This window comes from Crinia signifera, chromosome 6 (genome assembly GCF_055691185.1).
Source record: "Crinia signifera chromosome 6, ASM5569118v1, whole genome shotgun sequence".
Classification (NCBI taxonomy): domain Eukaryota; kingdom Metazoa; phylum Chordata; class Amphibia; order Anura; family Myobatrachidae; genus Crinia; species Crinia signifera.
Window position 1 is genome coordinate 59,304,963 of NC_139222.1, and position 17,671 is coordinate 59,322,633.

Sequence of the window (17,671 nt, forward strand, 5' to 3'; positions counted from 1 at the left end):
ACAGACATCCCCTCCCTCTGCCACCCACCCGCCCAACTGACAGCCAGCCATTAGACATGCGCAGGTAGTTCTGAGGGTCTGTCTGTGATGTCATAAAGGGCCTGCTGATCAATGGGCAGCTTTCTGATTGGCTTCTGTATTTGATTGACAGATGGAAGCTGGCAGCTGATTGGCTGTCTAGCCTAAAGTGCTTTACACACCTCCCTGATGGTACCACTGGCTAAGACTCCACCTCAGCTTATTGGGTAATGAAAAATTTAGAACAATTGATGGATGAAAGCAGGCAGGCCGGCCATTTTGGGACGCTCATTGGACTTGTTTAATGCAATGCACCTTTGTATTTTCACATGCATTCGCTTCATGCTGTAACCACTGTGCATAAAAATTTGGAAACATGGCATACAGTGTATTATTTGGTGTCTAAGTCATATTTCCCATATTTTCCCTTCCCAGATACAAGCCCGTTTGAGTGTTTGGGGCACTTTTTAGCTAAAATCATCCTACAGGGCCTAACTGCATATGCTAAAGCCTGCCTATTTTGAATGGTGTAGTTGCCCCTGCAACCTCCAAAAATATCAGGATTTACTTCCCCAATAAGCTGCTAACTCACCCCTGAAATACATACTTATTCACCCTCTTTTGTTAATTGGACTGATTTCTCATTTGAAATGCCCATTTTTGGGGGGCCAGAAATGTGCGTCTTTAAAAGGTGATTTCTACGATACCCCACTTTTACGCGTCGGACCTCAACTTTTCCCGTAAACGCAGAAAAACCGCAATTTTCAGGAGAAACGAGACAGACATCCCCTCCCTCTGCCACCCACCCGCCCAACTGAAAGCCAGCCATTAGACATGCACAGATAGTTCTGAGGGTCTGTCTGTGATGTCATAAAGGGCCTGCTGATCAATGGGCAGCTTTCTGATTGGCTGCTGTATTTGATTGACAGATGGAAGCTGGCAGCTGATTGGCTGTCTAGCCTAAAGTGCTTTACACACCTCCCTGATGGTACCAGTGGCTAAGACTCCACCTCAGCTCATTGGGTAATGAAAAATTTAGAACAATTGATGGATGAAAGCAGGCAGGCCGGCCATTTTGGGACGCTCATTGGACTTGTTTAATGCAATGCACCTTTGTATTTTCACATGTATTCGCTTCATGCTGTAACCACTGTGCATAAAAATTTGGAAACATGGCATACAGTGTATCATTTGGTGTCTAAGTCATGTTTCCCATATTTTCCCTTCCCAGATACAAGCCCGTTTGAGTGTTTGGGGCACTTTTTAGCTAAAATCATCCTACAGGGCCTAACTGCAAATGCTAAAGCCTGCCTATTTTGAATGGTGTAGTGGCCCCTGCAAACTCCAAAAATATGAGGACTTACTTCCGCAATAACCTGCTAACTCACCCCTGAAATACATACTTATTCACCCTATTTTGTTCATTGGACTCATTTCTCATTTGAAATGCCCATTTTTGGGGGCCAGAAATGTGCGTCTTTAAAAGGTGATTTATACGATACCCCACTTTTGCGCGTCGGACCTCAACTTTTCCCGTAAACGCAGAAAAACCGCAATTTTCAGGAGAAACGAGACAGACATCCCCTCCCTCTGCCACCCACCCGCCCAACTGCCAGCCAGCCATTAGACATGCGCAGGTAGTTCTGAGGGTCTGTCTGTGATGTCATAAAGGGCCTGCTGATCAATGGGCAGCTTTCAAATTGGCTGCTGTATTTGATTGACAGATGGAAGCTGGCAGCTGATTGGCTGTCTAGCCTAAAGTGCTTTACACACCTCCCTGATGATACCACTGGCTAATACTCCACCTCAGCTCATTGGGTAATGAAAAATTTAGAACAATTGATGGATGAAAGCAGGCAGGCCGGCCATTTTGGGACGCTCAGTGGACTTGTTTAATGCAATGCACCTTTGTATATTCACATGCATTCGCTTCATGCTGTAACCACTGTGCATAAAAATTTGGAAACATGGCATACAGTGTATCATTTGGTGTCTAAGTCATGTTTCCCATATTTTCCCTTCCCAGATACAAGCCCGTTTGAGTGTTTGGGGCACTTTTTAGCTAAAATCATCCTACAGGGCCTAACTGCAAATGCTAAAGCCTGCCTATTTTGAATGGTGTAGTGGCCCCTGCAACCTCCAAAAATGTCAGGACTTACTTCCCCAATAACCTGCTAACTCACCCCTGAAATACATACTTATTCACCCAATTTTGTTCATTGGACTCATTTCTCATTTTAAATGCCCATTTTTGGGGGGCCAGAAATGTGCGTCTTTAAAAGTTGATTTCTACGATACCCCAGTTTTGCGCGTCGGACCTCAACTTTTCCCGTAATTGCAGAAAAACCGCAATTTTCAGGAGAAACGAGACAGACATCCCCTCCCTCTGCCACCCACCCGCCCGACTGAAAGCCAGCCATTAGACATGCACAGATATTTCTGAGGATCTGTCTGTGATGTCATAAAGGGCCTGCTGATCAATAGGCAGCTTTCTGATTGGCTACTGTATTTGATTGACAGATGGAAGCTGGCAGCTGATTGGCTGTCTAGCCTAAAGTGCTTTACACACCTCCCTGATGGTACCACTGGCTAAGACTCCACCTCAGCTCATTGGGTAATGAAAAATTTAGAACAATTGATGGATGAAAGCAGGCAGGCCGGCCATTTTGGGACGCTCATTGGACTTGTTTAATGCAATGCACCTTTGTATTTTCACATGCATTCGCTTCATGCTGTAACCACTGTGCATACAAATTTGGAAACATGGCATACAGTGTATCATTTGGTGTCTAAGTCATGTTTCCCATATTTTCCCTTCCCAGATACAAGCCCGTTAGAGTGTTTGGGGCACTTTTTAGCTAAAATCATCCTACAGGGCCTAACTGCAAATGCTAAAGCCTGCCTATTTTGAATGGTGTAGTGGCCCCTGCAACCTCCAAAAATATCAGGACTTACTTCCGCAATAACCTGCTAACTCACACCTGAAATACATACTTATTCACCCTATTTTGTTCATTGGACTCATTTCTCATTTTAAATGCCCATTTTTGGGGGACCAGAAATGTGCGTCTTTAAAAGGTGATTTATACGATACCCCACTTTTGCGCGTCGGACCTCAACTTTTCCCGTAAACGCAGAAAAACCGCAATTTTCAGGAGAAACGAGACAGACATCCCCTCCCTCTGCCACCCACCCGCCCAACTGACAGCCAGCCATTAGACATGCGCAGGTAGTTCTGAGGGTCTGTCTGTGATGTCATAAAGGGCCTGCTGATCAATGGGCAGCTTTCAAATTGGCTGCTGTATTTGATTGACAGATGGAAGCTGGCAGCTGATTGGCTGTCTAGCCTAAAGTGCTTTACACACCTCCCTGATGATACCACTGGCTAAGACTCCACCTCAGCTCATTGGGTAATGAAAAATTTAGAACAATTGATGGATGAAAGCAGGCAGGCCGGCCATTTTGGGACGCTCAGTGGACTTGTTTAATGCAATGCACCTTTGTATATTCACATGCATTCGCTTCATGCTGTAACCACTGTGCATAAAAATTTGGAAACATGGCATACAGTGTATCATTTGGTGTCTAAGTCATGTTTCCCATATTTTCCCTTCCCAGATACAAGCCCGTTTGAGTGTTTGGGGCACTTTTTAGCTAAAATCATCCTACAGGGCCTAACTGCAAATGCTAAAGCCTGCCTATTTTGAATGCTGTAGTGGCCCCTGCAACCTCCAAAAATATCAGGACTTACTTCCCCAATAACCTGCTAACTCACCCCTGAAATACATACTTATTCACCCAATTTTGTTCATTGGACTCATTTCTCATTTTAAATGCCCATTTTTGGGGGGCCAGAAATGTGCGTCATTAAAAGTTGATTTCTACGATACCCCAGTTTTGCGCGTCGGACCTCAACTTTTCCCGTAATTGCAGAAAAACCGCAATTTTCAGGAGAAACGAGACAGACATCCCCTCCCTCTGCCACCCACCCGCCCAACTGAAAGCCAGCCATTAGACATGCACAGATAGTTCTGAGGGTCTGTCTGTGATGTCATAAAGGGCCTGCTGATCAATGGGCAGCTTTCTGATTGGCTTCTGTATTTGATTGACAGATGGAAGCTGGCAGCTGATTGGCTGTCTAGCCTAAAGTGCTTTACACACCTCCCTGATGGTACCACTGGCTAAGACTCCACCTCAGCTTATTGGGTAATGAAAAATTTAGAACAATTGATGGATGAAAGCAGGCAGGCCGGCCATTTTGGGACGCTCATTGGACTTGTTTAATGCAATGCACCTTTGTATTTTCACATGCATTCGCTTCATGCTGTAACCACTGTGCATAAAAATTTGGAAACATGGCATACAGTGTATTATTTGGTGTCTAAGTCATATTTCCCATATTTTCCCTTCCCAGATACAAGCCCGTTTGAGTGTTTGGGGCACTTTTTAGCTAAAATCATCCTACAGGGCCTAACTGCATATGCTAAAGCCTGCCTATTTTGAATGGTGTAGTTGCCCCTGCAACCTCCAAAAATATCAGGATTTACTTCCCCAATAACCTGCTAACTCACCCCTGAAATACATACTTATTCACCCTATTTTGTTAATTGGACTGATTTCTCATTTGAAATGCCCATTTTTGGGGGGCCAGAAATGTGCGTCTTTAAAAGGTGATTTCTACGATACCCCACTTTTACGCGTCGGACCTCAACTTTTCCCGTAAACGCAGAAAAACCGCAATTTTCAGGAGAAACGAGACAGACATCCCCTCCCTCTGCCACCCACCCGCCCAACTGAAAGCCAGCCATTAGACATGCACAGATAGTTCTGAGGGTCTGTCTGTGATGTCATAAAGGGCCTGCTGATCAATGGGCAGCTTTCTGATTGGCTGCTGTATTTGATTGACAGATGGAAGCTGGCAGCTGATTGGCTGTCTAGCCTAAAGTGCTTTACACACCTCCCTGATGGTACCAGTGGCTAAGACTCCACCTCAGCTCATTGGGTAATGAAAAATTTAGAACAATTGATGGATGAAAGCAGGCAGGCCGGCCATTTTGGGACGCTCATTGGACTTGTTTAATGCAATGCACCTTTGTATTTTCACATGTATTCGCTTCATGCTGTAACCACTGTGCATAAAAATTTGGAAACATGGCATACAGTGTATCATTTGGTGTCTAAGTCATATTTCCCATATTTTCCCTTCCCAGATACAAGCCCGTTTGAGTGTTTGGGGCACTTTTTATCTAAAATCATCCTACAGGGCCTAACTGCATATGCTAAAGCCTGCCTATTTTGAATGGTGTAGTTGCCCCTGCAACCTCCAAAAATATCAGTATTTACTTCCCCAATAACCTGCTAACTCACCCCTGAAATACATACTTATTCACCCTATTTTGTTAATTGGACTCATTCCTCATTTGAAATGCCCATTTTTTGGGGGCCAGAAATGTGCGTCTTTAAAAGGTGATTTCTACGATACCCCACTTTTGCGCGTCGGACCTCAACTTTTCCCGTAAACGCAGAAAAACCGCAATTTTCAGGAGAAACGAGACAGACATCCCCTCCCTCTGCCACCCACCCGCCCAACTGACAGCCAGCCATTAGACATGCACAAATAGTTCTGAGGGTCTGTCTGTGATGTTATAATGGGCCTGCTGATCAATGGGCAGCTTTCTGATTGGCTGCTGTATTTGATTGACAGATGGAAGCTGGCAGCTGATTGGCTGTCTAGCCTAAAGTGCTTTACACACCTCCCTGATGGTACCACTGGCTAAGACTCCACCTCAGCTCATTGGGTAATGAAAAATTTAGAACAATTGATGGATGAAAGCAGGCAGGCCGGCCATTTTGGGACGCTCATTGGACTTGTTTAATGCAATGCACCTTTGTATATTCACATGCATTCGCTTCATGCTGTAACCACTGTGCATAAAAATTTGGAAACATGGCATACAGTGTATCATTTGGTGTCTAAGTCATGTTTCCCATATTTTCCCTTCCCAGATACAAGCCCGTTTGAGTGTTTGGGGCACTTTTTAGCTAAAATCATCCTACAGGGCCTAACTGCAAATGCTAAAGCCTGCCTATTTTGAATGGTGTAGTGGCCCCTGCAACCTCCAAAAATATGAGGACTTACTTCCGCAATAACCTGCTAACTCACCCCTGAAATACATACTTATTTACCCTATTTTGTTCATTGGACTCATTTCTCATTTGAAATGCCCATTTTTGGGGGGCCAGAAATGTGCGTCTTTAAAAGGTGATTTATACGATACCCCACTTTTGCGCGTCGGACCTCAACTTTTCCCGTAAACGCAGAAAAACCGCAATTTTCAGGAGAAACGAGACAGACATCCCCTCCCTCTGCCACCCACCCGCCCAACTGACAGCCAGCCATTAGACATGCGCAGGTAGTTCTGAGGGTCTGTCTGTGATGTCATAAAGGGCCTGCTGATCAATGGGCAGCTTTCAAATTGGCTGCTGTATTTGATTGACAGATGGAAGCTGGCAGCTGATTGGCTGTCTAGCCTAAAGTGCTTTACACACCTCCCTGATGATACCACTGGCTAAGACTCCACCTCAGCTCATTGGGTAATGAAAAATTTAGAACAATTGATGGATGAAAGCAGGCCGGCCATTTTGGGACGCTCAGTGTACTTGTTTAATGCAATGCACCTTTGTATATTCACATGCATTCGCTTCATGCTGTAACCACTGTGCATAAAAATTTGGAAACATGGCATACAGTGTATCATTTGGTGTCTAAGTCATGTTTCCCATATTTTCCCTTCCCAGATACAAGCCCGTTTGAGTGTTTGGGGCACTTTTTAGCTAAAATCATCCTACAGGGCCTAACTGCAAATGCTAAAGCCTGCCTATTTTGAATGGTGTAGTGGCCCCTGCAACCTCCAAAAATATCAGGACTTACTTCCCCAATAACCTGCTAACTGACCCCTGAAATACATACTTATTCACCCAATTTTGTTCATTGGACTCATTTCTCATTTTAAATGCCCATTTTTGGGGGGCCAGAAATGTGCGTCTTTAAAAGTTGATTTCTACGATACCCCAGTTTTGCGCGTCGGACCTCAACTTTTCCCGTAATTGCAGAAAAACCGCAATTTTCAGGAGAAACGAGACAGACATCCCCTCCCTCTGCCACCCACCCGCCCGACTGAAAGCCAGCCATTAGACATGCACAGATAGTTCTGAGGGTCTGTCTGTGATGTCATAAAGGGCCTGCTGATCAATAGGCAGCTTTCTGATTGGCTACTTTATTTGATTGACAGATGGAAGCTGGCAGCTGATTGGCTGTTTAGCCTAAAGTGCTTTACACACCTCCCTGATGGTACCACTGGCTAAGACTCCACCTCAGCTCATTGGGTAATGAAAAATTTAGAACAATTGATGGATGAAAGCAGGCAGGCCGGCCATTTTGGGACGCTCATTGGACTTGTTTAATGCAATGCACCTTTGTATTTTCACATGCATTCGCTTCATGCTGTAACCACTGTGCATAAAAATTTGGAAACATGGCATACAGTGTATCATTTGGTGTCTAAGTCATGTTTCCCATATTTTCCCTTCCCAGATACAAGCCCGTTTGAGTGTTTGGGGCACTTTTTAGCTAAAATCATCCTACAGGGCCTAACTGCAAATGCTAAAGCCTGCCTATTTTGAATGGTGTAGTGGCCCCTGCAACCTCCAAAAATATCAGGACTTACTTCCCCAATAACCTGCTAACTCACCCCTGAAATACATACTTATTCACCCTATTTTGTTAATTGGACTCATTTCTCATTTGAAATGCCCATTTTTTGGGGGCCAGAAATGTGCGTCTTTAAAAGGTGATTTCTACGATACCCCACTTTTGCGCGTCGGACCTCAACTTTTCCCGTAAACGCAGAAAAACCGCAATTTTCAGGAGAAACGAGACAGACATCCCCTCCCTCTGCCACCCACCCGCCCAACTGACAGCCAGCCATTAAACATGCACAGATAGTTCTGAGGGTCTGTCTGTGATGTCATAAAGGGCCTGCTGATCAATGGGCAGCTTTCTGATTGGCTGCTGTATTTGATTGACAGATGGAAGCTGGCAGCTGATTGGCTGTCTAGCCTAAAGTGCTTTACACACCTCCCTGATGGTACCACTGGCTAAGACTCCACCTCAGCTCATTGGGTAATGAAAAATTTAGAACAATTGATGGATGAAAGCAGGCAGGCCGGCCATTTTGGGACGCTCATTGGACTTGTTTAATGCAATGCACCTTTGTATATTCACATGCATTCGCTTCATGCTGTAACCACTGTGCATAAAAATTTGGAAACATGGCATACAGTGTATCATTTGGTGTCTAAGTCATGTTTCCCATATTTTCCCTTCCCAGATACAAGCCCGTTTGAGTGTTTGGGGCACTTTTTAGCTAAAATCATCCTACAGGGCCTAACTGCAAATGCTAAAGCCTGCCTATTTTGAATGGTGTAGTGGCCCCTGCAACCTCCAAAAATACGAGGACTTACTTCCGCAATAACCTGCTAACTCACCCCTGAAATACATACTTATTCACCCTATTTTGTTCATTGGACTCATTTCTCATTTGAAATGCCCATTTTTGGGGGGCCAGAAATGTGCGTCTTTAAAAGTTGATTTATATGATACCCCACTTTTGCGCGTCGGACCTCAACTTTTCCCGTAAACGCAGAAAAAACGCAATTTTCAGGAGAAACGAGACAGACATCCCCTCCCTCTGCCACCCACCCGCCCAACTGACAGCCAGCCATTAGACATGCGCAGGTAGTTCTGAGGGTCTGTCTGTGATGTCATAAAGGGCCTGCTGATCAATGGGCAGCTTTCAAATTGGCTGCTGTATTTGATTGACAGATGGAAGCTGGCAGCTGATTGGCTGTCTAGCCTAAAGTGCTTTACACACCTCCCTGATGATACCACTGGCTAAGACTCCACCTCAGCTCATTGGGTAATGAAAAATTTAGAACAATTGATGGATGAAAGCAGGCAGGCCGGCCATTTTGGGACGCTCAGTGGACTTGTTTAATGCAATGCACCTTTGTATATTCACATGCATTCGCTTAATGCTGTAACCACTGTGCATAAAAATTTGGAAACATGGCATACAGTGTATCATTTGGTGTCTAAGTCATGTTTCCCATATTTTCCCTTCCCAGATACAAGCCCGTTTGAGTGTTTGGGGCACTTTTTAGCTAAAATCATCCTACAGGGCCTAACTGCAAATGCTAAAGCCTGCCTATTTTGAATGCTGTAGTGGCCCCTGTAACCTCCAAAAATATCAGGACTTACTTCCCCAATAACCTGCTAACTCACCCCTGAAATACATACTTATTCACCCAATTTTGTTCATTGGACTCATTTCTCATTTTAAATGCCCATTTTTGGGGGGCCAGAAATGTGCGTCTTTAAAAGTTGATTTCTACGATACCCCAGTTTTGCGCGTCGGACCTCAACTTTTCCCGTAATTGCAGAAAAACCGCAATTTTCAGGAGAAACGAGACAGACATCCCCTCACTCTGCCACCCACCCGCCCGACTGAAAGCCAGCCATTAGACATGCACAGATAGTTCTGAGGGTCTGTCTGTGATGTCATAAAGGGCCTGCTGATCAATAGGCAGCTTTCTGATTGGCTACTGTATTTGATTGACAGATGGAAGCTGGCAGCTGATTGGCTGTTTGGCCTAAAGAGCTTTACACACCTCCCTGATGGTACCACTGGCTAAGACTCCACCTCAGCTAATTGGGTAATGAAAAATTTAGAACAATTGATGGATGAAAGCAGGCAGGCCGGCCATTTTGGGACGCTCATTGGACTTGTTTAATGCAATGCACCTTTGTATTTTCACATGCATTCGCTTCATGCTGTAACCACTGTGCATAAAAATTTGGAAACATGGCATACAGTGTACTATTTGGTGTCTAAGTCATATTTCCCATATTTTCCCTTCCCAGATACAAGCCCGTTTGAGTGTTTGGGGCACTTTTTAGCTAAAATCATCCTACAGGGCCTAACTGCATATGCTAAAGCCTGCCTATTTTGAATGGTGTAGTTGCCCCTGCAACCTCCAAAAATTTAAGGATTTACTTCCCCAATAACCTGCTAACTCACCCCTGAAATACATACTTATTCACCTAATTTTGTTCATTGGACTCATTTCTCATTTTAAATGCCCATTTTTGGGGGGCCAGAAATGTGCGTCTTTAAAAGGTGATTTCTACGATACCCCAGTTTTGCGCGTCGGACCTCAACTTTTCCCGTAATTGCAGAAAAACCGCAATTTTCAGGAGAAACGAGACAGACATTCCCTCACTCTGCCACCCACCCGCCCGACTGAAATCCAGCCATTAGACATGCACAGATAGTTCTGAGGGTCTGTCTGTGATGTCATAAAGGGCCTGCTGATCAATAGGCAGCTTTCTGATTGGATACTGTATTTGATTGACAGATGGAAGCTGGCAGCTGATTGGCTGTTTAGCCTAAAGTGCTTTACACACCTCCCTGATGGTACCACTGGCTAAGACTCCACCTCAGCTCATTGGGTAATGAAAAATTTAGAACAATTGATGGATGAAAGCAGGCAGGCCGGCCATTTTGGGACGCTCATTGGACTTGTTTAATGCAATGCACCTTTGTATTTTCACATGCATTCGCTTCATGCTGTAACCACTGTGCATAAAAATTTGGAAACATGGCATACAGTGTATTATTTGGTGTCTAAGTCATATTTCCCATATTTTCCCTTCCCAGATACAAGCCCGTTTGAGTGTTTGGGGCACTTTTTAGCTAAAATCATCCTACAGGGCCTAACTGCATATGCTAAAGCCTGCCTATTTTGAATGGTGTAGTTGCCCCTGCAACCTCCAAAAATATCAGGATTTACTTCCCCAATAACCTGCTAACTCACCCCTGAAATACATACTTATTCACCCTATTTTGTTAATTGGACTGATTTCTCATTTGAAATGCCCATTTTTGGGGGGCCAGAAATGTGCGTCTTTAAAAGGTGATTTCTACGATACCCCACTTTTACGCGTCGGACCTCAACTTTTCCCGTAAACGCAGAAAAACCGCAATTTTCAGGAGAAACGAGACAGACATCCTCTCCCTCTGCCACCCACCCGCCCAACTGACAGCCAGCCATTAGACATGCACAGATAGTTCTGAGGGTCTGTCTGTGATGTCATAAAGGGCCTGCTGATCAATGGGCAGCTTTCTGATTGGCTACTGTATTTGATTGACAGATGGAAGCTGGCAGCTGATTGGCTGTTTAGCCTAAAGTGCTTTACACACCTCCCTGATGGTACCACTGGCTAAGACTCCACCTCAGCTCATTGGGTAATGAAAAATTTAGAACAATTGATGGATGAAAGCAGGCAGGCCGGCCATTTTGGGACGCTCATTGGACTTGTTTAATGCAATGCACCTTTGCATTTTCACATGCATTCGCTTCATGCTGTAACCACTGTGCATAAAAATTTGGAAACATGGCATACAGTGTATTATTTGGTGTCTAAGTCATATTTCCCATATTTTCCCTTCCCAGATACAAGCCCGTTTGAGTGTTTGGGGCACTTTTTAGCTAAAATCATCCTACAGGGCCTAACTGCATATGCTAAAGCCTGCCTATTTTGAATGGTGTAGTTGCCCCTGCAACCTCCAAAAATATCAGTATTTAATTCCCCAATAACCTGCTAACTCACCCCTGAAATACATACTTATTCACCCTATTTTGTTAATTGGACTCATTTCTCATTTGAATTGCCCATTTTTGGGGGGCCAGAAATGTGCGTCTTTAAAAGGTGATTTCTACGATACCCCACTTTTGCGCGTCGGACCTCAACTTTTCCCGTAAACGCAGAAAAACCGCAATTTTCAGGAGAAACGAGACAGACATCCCCTCCCTCTGCCACCCACCCGCCCAACTGACAGCCAGCCATTAGACATGCACAGATAGTTCTGAGGGTCTGTCTGTGATGTCATAAAGGGCCTGCTGATCAATGGGCAGCTTTCTGATTGGCTGCTGTATTTGATTGACAGATGGAAGCTGGCAGTTGATTGGCTGTCTAGCCTAAAGTGCGTTACACACCTCCCTGATGGTACCACTCGCTAAGACTCCACCTCAGCTCATTGGGTAATGAAAAATTTAGAACAATTGATGGATGAAAGCAGGCAGGCCGGCCATTTTGGGACGCTCAGTGGACTTGTTTAATGCAATGCACCTTTGTATATTCACATGCATTCGCTTCATGCTGTAACCACTGTTCATAAAAATTTGGAAACATGGCATACAGTGTATCATTTGGTGTCTAAGTCATGTTTCCCTTATTTTCCCTTCCCAGATACAAGCCCGTTTGAGTGTTTGGGGCACTTTTTAGCTAAAATCATCCTACAGGGCCTAACTGCATATGCTAAAGCCTGCCTATTTTGAAGGGTGTAGTTGCCCCTGCAACCTCCAAAAATATCAGGATTTACTTCCCCAATAACCTGCTAACTCACCCCTGAAATACATACTTATTCACCCTATTTTGTTAATTGGACTCATTTCTCATTTGAAATGCCCGTTTTTGGGGGGAAAAAAATGTGCGTCTTTAAAAGGTGATTTCTACGATACCCCACTTTTGCGCGTCGGACCTCAACTTTTCCCGTAATTGCAGAAAAACCGCAATTTTCAGGAGAAACGAGACAGACATCCCCTCCCTCTGCCACCCACCCGCCCAACTGAAAGCCAGCCATTAGACATGCACAGATAGTTCTGAGGGTCTGTCTGTGATGTCATAAAGGGCCTGCTGATCAATGGGCAGCTTTCTGATTGGCTACTGTATTTGATTGACAGATGGAAGCTGGCAGCTGATTGGCTGTTTAGCCTAAAGTGCTTTACACACCTCCCTGATGGTACCACTGGCTAAGACTCCACCTCAGCTCATTGGGTAATGAAAAATTTAGAACAATTGATGGATGAAAGCAGGCAGGCCGGCCATTTTGGGACGCTCATTGGACTTGTTTAATGCAATGCACCTTTGTATTTTCACATGTATTCGCTTCATGCTGTAACCACTGTGCATAAAAATTTGGAAACATGGCATACAGTGTATCATTTGGTGTCTAAGTCATGTTTCCCTTATTTTCCCTTCCCAGATACTAGCCCGTTTGAGTGTTTGGGGCACTTTTTATCTAAAATCATCCTACAGGGCCTAACTGCATATGCTAAAGCCTGCCTATTTTGAATGGTGTAGTTGCCCCTGCAACCTCCAAAAATATCAGTATTTACTTCCCCAATAACCTGCTAACTCACCCCTGAAATACATACTTATTCACCCTATTTTGTTAATTGGACTCATTTCTCATTTGAATTGCCCATTTTTGGGGGGCCAGAAATGTGCGTCTTTAAAAGTTGATTTCTACGATACCCCAGTTTTGCGCGTCGGACCTCACCTTTTCCCGTAATTGCAGAAAAACCTCAATTTTCAGGAGAAACGAGACAGACATCCCCTCCCTCTGCCACCCACCCGCCCAACTGACAGCCAGCCATTAGACATGCACAGATAGTTCTGAGGGTCTGTCTGTGATGTCATAAAGGGCCTGCTGATCAATGGGCAGCTTTCTGATTGGCTGCTGTATTTGATTGACAGATGGAAGCTGGCAGTTGATTGGCTGTCTAGCCTAAAGTGCGTTACACACCTCCCTGATGGTACCACTGGCTAAGACTCCACCTCAGCTCATTGGGTAATGAAAAATTTAGAACAATTGATGGATGAAAGCAGGCAGGCCGGCCATTTTGGGACGCTCAGTGGACTTGTTTAATGCAATGCACCTTTGTATATTCACATGCATTCGCTTCATGCTGTAACCACTGTTCATAAAAATTTGGAAACATGGCATACAGTGTATCATTTGGTGTCTAAGTCATGTTTCCCTTATTTTCCCTTCCCAGATACAAGCCCGTTTGAGTGTTTGGGGCACTTTTTAGCTAAAATCATCCTACAGGGCCTAACTGCATATGCTAAAGCCTGCCTATTTTGAAGGGTGTAGTTGCCCCTGCAACCTCCAAAAATATCAGGATTTACTTCCCCAATAACCTGCTAACTCACCCCTGAAATACATACTTATTCACCCTATTTTGTTAATTGGACTCATTTCTCATTTCAAATGCCCATTTTTGGGGGGAAAAAAATGTGCGTCTTTAAAAGGTGATTTCTACGATACCCCACTTTTGCGCGTCGGACCTCAACTTTTCCCGTAATTGCAGAAAAACCGCAATTTTCAGGAGAAACGAGACAGACATCCCCTCCCTCTGCCACCCACCCGCCCAACTGAAAGCCAGCCATTAGACATGCACAGATAGTTCTGAGGGTCTGTCTGTGATGTCATAAAGGGCCTGCTGATCAATGGGCAGCTTTCTGATTGGCTACTGTATTTGATTGACAGATGGAAGCTGGCAGCTGATTGGCTGTTTAGCCTAAAGTGCTTTACACACCTCCCTGATGGTACCACTGGCTAAGACTCCACCTCAGCTCATTGGGTAATGAAAAATTTAGAACAATTGATGGATGAAAGCAGGCAGGCCGGCCATTTTGGGACGCTCATTGGACTTGTTTAATGCAATGCACCTTTGTATTTTCACATGTATTCGCTTCATGCTGTAACCACTGTGCATAAAAATTTGGAAACATGGCATACAGTGTATCATTTGGTGTCTAAGTCATGTTTCCCTTATTTTCCCTTCCCAGATACTAGCCCGTTTGAGTGTTTGGGGCACTTTTTATCTAAAATCATCCTACAGGGCCTAACTGCATATGCTAAAGCCTGCCTATTTTGAATGGTGTAGTTGCCCCTGCAACCTCCAAAAATATCAGTATTTACTTCCCCAATAACCTGCTAACTCACCCCTGAAATACATACTTATTCACCCTATTTTGTTAATTGGACTCATTTCTCATTTGAAATGCCCATTTTTGGGGGGACATAAATGTGCGTCTTTAAAAGGTGATTTCTACGATACCCCACTTTTGCGCGTCGGACCTCAACTTTTCCCGTAAACGCAGAAAAACCGCAATTTTCAGGAGAAAGGAGACAGACATCCCCTCCCTCTGCCACCCACCCGCCCAACTGACAGCCAGCCATTAGACATGCACAGATAGTTCTGAGGGTCTGTCTGTGATGTCATAAAGGGCCTGCTGATCAATGGGCAGCTTTCTGATTGGCTACTGTATTTGATTGACAGATGGAAGCTGGCAGCTGATTGGCTGTTTAGCCTAAAGTGCTTTACACACCTCCCTGATGGTACCACTGGCTAAGACTCCACCTCAGCTCATTGGGTAATGAAAAATTTAGAACAATTGATGGATGAAAGCAGGCAGGCCGGCCATTTTGGGACGCTCATTGGACTTGTTTAATGCAATGCACCTTTGTATTTTCACATGCATTCGCTTCATGCTGTAACCACTGTGCATAAAAATTTGGAAACATGGCATACAGTGTATTATTTGGTGTCTAAGTCATATTTCCCATATTTTCCCTTCCCAGATACAAGCCCGTTTGAGTGTTTGGGGCACTTTTTAGCTAAAATCATCCTACTGGGCCTAACTGCATATGCTAAAGCCTGCCTATTTTGAATGGTGTAGTTGCCCCTGCAACCTCCAAAAATATCAGTATTTAATTCCCCAATAACCTGCTAACTCACCCCTGAAATACATACTTATTCACCCTATTTTGTTAATTGGACTCATTTCTCATTTGAATTGCCCATTTTTGGGGAGCCAGAAATGTGCGTCTTTAAAAGGTGATTTCTACGATACCCCACTTTTGCGCGTCGGACCTCAACTTTTCCCGTAAACGCAGAAAAACCGCAATTTTCAGGAGAAACGAGACAGACATCCCCTCCCTCTGCCACCCACCCGCCCAACTGACAGCCAGCCATTAGACATGCACAGATAGTTCTGAGGGTCTGTCTGTGATGTCATAAAGGGCCTGCTGATCAATGGGCAGCTTTCTGATTGGCTGCTGTATTTGATTGACAGATGGAAGCTGGCAGTTGATTGGCTGTCTAGCCTAAAGTGCGTTACACACCTCCCTGATGGTACCACTGGCTAAGACTCCACCTCAGCTCATTGGGTAATGAAAAATTTAGAACAATTGATGGATGAAAGCAGGCAGGCCGGCCATTTTGGGACGCTCAGTGGACTTGTTTAATGCAATGCACCTTTGTATATTCACATGCATTCGCTTCATGCTGTAACCACTGTTCATAAAAATTTGGAAACATGGCATACAGTGTATCATTTGGTGTCTAAGTCATGTTTCCCTTATTTTCCCTTCCCAGATACAAGCCCGTTTGAGTGTTTGGGGCACTTTTTAGCTAAAATCATCCTACAGGGCCTAACTGCATATGCTAAAGCCTGCCTATTTTGAAGGGTGTAGTTGCCCCTGCAACCTCCAAAAATATCAGGATTTACTTCCCCAATAACCTGCTAACTCACCCCTGAAATACATACTTATTCACCCTATTTTGTTAATTGGACTCATTTCTCATTTGAAATGCCCATTTTTGGGGGGAAAAAAAATGTGCGTCTTTAAAAGGTGATTTCTACGATACCCCACTTTTGCGCGTCGGACCTCAACTTTTCCCGTAATTGCAGAAAAACCGCAATTTTCAGGAGAAACGAGACAGACATCCCCTCCCTCTGCCACCCACCCGCCCAACTGAAAGCCAGCCATTAGACATGCACAGATAGTTCTGAGGGTCTGTCTGTGATGTCATAAAGGGCCTGCTGATCAATGGGCAGCTTTCTGATTGGCTACTGTATTTGATTGACAGATGGAAGCTGGCAGCTGATTGGCTGTTTAGCCTAAAGTGCTTTACACACCTCCCTGATGGTACCACTGGCTAAGACTCCACCTCAGCTCATTGGGTAATGAAAAATTTAGAACAATTGATGGATGAAAGCAGGCAGGCCGGCCATTTTGGGACGCTCATTGGACTTGTTTAATGCAATGCACCTTTGTATTTTCACATGTATTCGCTTCATGCTGTAACCACTGTGCATAAAAATTTGGAAACATGGCATACAGTGTATCATTTGGTGTCTAAGTCATGTTTCCCTTATTTTCCCTTCCCAGATACTAGCCCGTTTGAGTGTTTGGGGCACTTTTTATCTAAAATCATCCTACAGGGCCTAACTGCATATGCTAAAGCCTGCCTATTTTGAATGGTGTAGTTGCCCCTGCAACCTCCAAAAATATCAGTATTTACTTCCCCAATAACCTGCTAACTCACCCCTGAAATACATACTTATTCACCCTATTTTGTTAATTGGACTCATTTCTCATTTGAATTGCCCATTTTTGGGGGGCCAGAAATGTGCGTCTTTAAAAGTTGATTTCTACGATACCCCAGTTTTGCGCGTCGGACCTCACCTTTTCCCGTAATTGCAGAAAAACCTCAATTTTCAGGAGAAACGAGACAGACATCCCCTCCCTCTGCCACCCACCCGCCCAACTGACAGCCAGCCATTAGACATGCACAGATAGTTCTGAGGGTCTGTCTGTGATGTCATAAAGGGCCTGCTGATCAATGGGCAGCTTTCTGATTGGCTGCTGTATTTGATTGACAGATGGAAGCTGGC